Below are 932 nucleotides of genomic sequence, written 5' to 3'. Positions count from 1 at the left end.
TTCAAACATTTGATTTAGAAAAACATACTTGTTGTAAAGAAGAACTAAATTAACATTGAGTAGCAATCTATCAGGCATCCATGTTCATGTGTTCAGCTGAAGCCTTTTCTTTGTATTTAATTTCAGATGCATTACAGACTCCTATTTGAAAGCACTTGGGCAGGGTGGCTGTCTTTATCAACATGTGTTTTACTTTAACAGAAGTTCCTGACTTGTTCTTAATCAGATGAATGCACTTGTATGCTGCCGGCTGATACAGGATCAATATATCATAAGCCTTTAATGACATGTATCTTGTAACTAAATGTGTGTTGAAGTTCACACGTTTTTCAACATTCCTTCCTGTTTGTTTAGGCCAGAGATCTCATCGTGCTTCAGAGAGTCTGGAAGAGAAAGACCAACAAGGAGACTTTTGTTCTTATCTGCCATATACCGTAGCTTTTATTGTTGTTGTTTCAAAACTCTGAGGCAACAATTTAAAAGATTTCAATCCTGCCTGTGTGAGAATGATGCATTGATTAGAGAATTTGTGTGCGCTGTAATTTTACAATTGTAATGAAATAAACTGCCCTTATGCTGTTGTACATAAACACACAGTTTGTCTTTATTGCTCCATATATCTTAAGAAAATATAACATATATATATTTTTTTATTGATACATCTTTCAATCAGTGGGATTAAAAGATTACAAAAAAGACATTTTCCAGAGTTTAAAGCCATGCCTTCAACTGTCTTGCTTTCTTTGAATTATATAACTCTAATGTGTGTTTGAGATGATTGGTGTATCAAACCATAAAATATTTGTTTTTTAAAGAGAATTTCTGCCATTTTGCAGGTCAACTAATGAATGTATTGACTGATTGTTTCAGTGCAACATAATCATTCACTAGTTTAACATGCTATTTAGAATTGTCTGTGTCTGCAGTAGTCA

General features: G+C 33.3%; 1 protein-coding gene across 1 annotated transcript in view; it reads left to right on the top strand.

Annotated features, from left to right (window-relative positions):
• Nucleotides 1-590, top strand: part of cacnb4a (calcium channel, voltage-dependent, beta 4a subunit) — a 59,492-nt gene extending 58,902 nt beyond the window's left edge. Inside the window, 1 exon segment of the mRNA XM_034110009.1 lies at nucleotides 1-590. This exon segment is cut by the window's left edge and continues 1,126 nt beyond it. The gene's annotated coding sequence lies outside the window, so the exon portion shown is untranslated.
• The last annotated feature ends 342 nt before the right edge of the window (nucleotides 591-932 follow it).

The sequence above is a fragment of the Pseudochaenichthys georgianus genome, chromosome 21 (assembly GCF_902827115.2).
Source record: "Pseudochaenichthys georgianus chromosome 21, fPseGeo1.2, whole genome shotgun sequence".
NCBI lineage: Eukaryota > Metazoa > Chordata > Actinopteri > Perciformes > Channichthyidae > Pseudochaenichthys > Pseudochaenichthys georgianus.
The sequence above is the reverse complement of the archived record's forward strand: the minus strand, read 5'-3'. Positions and strand labels throughout refer to the sequence as shown.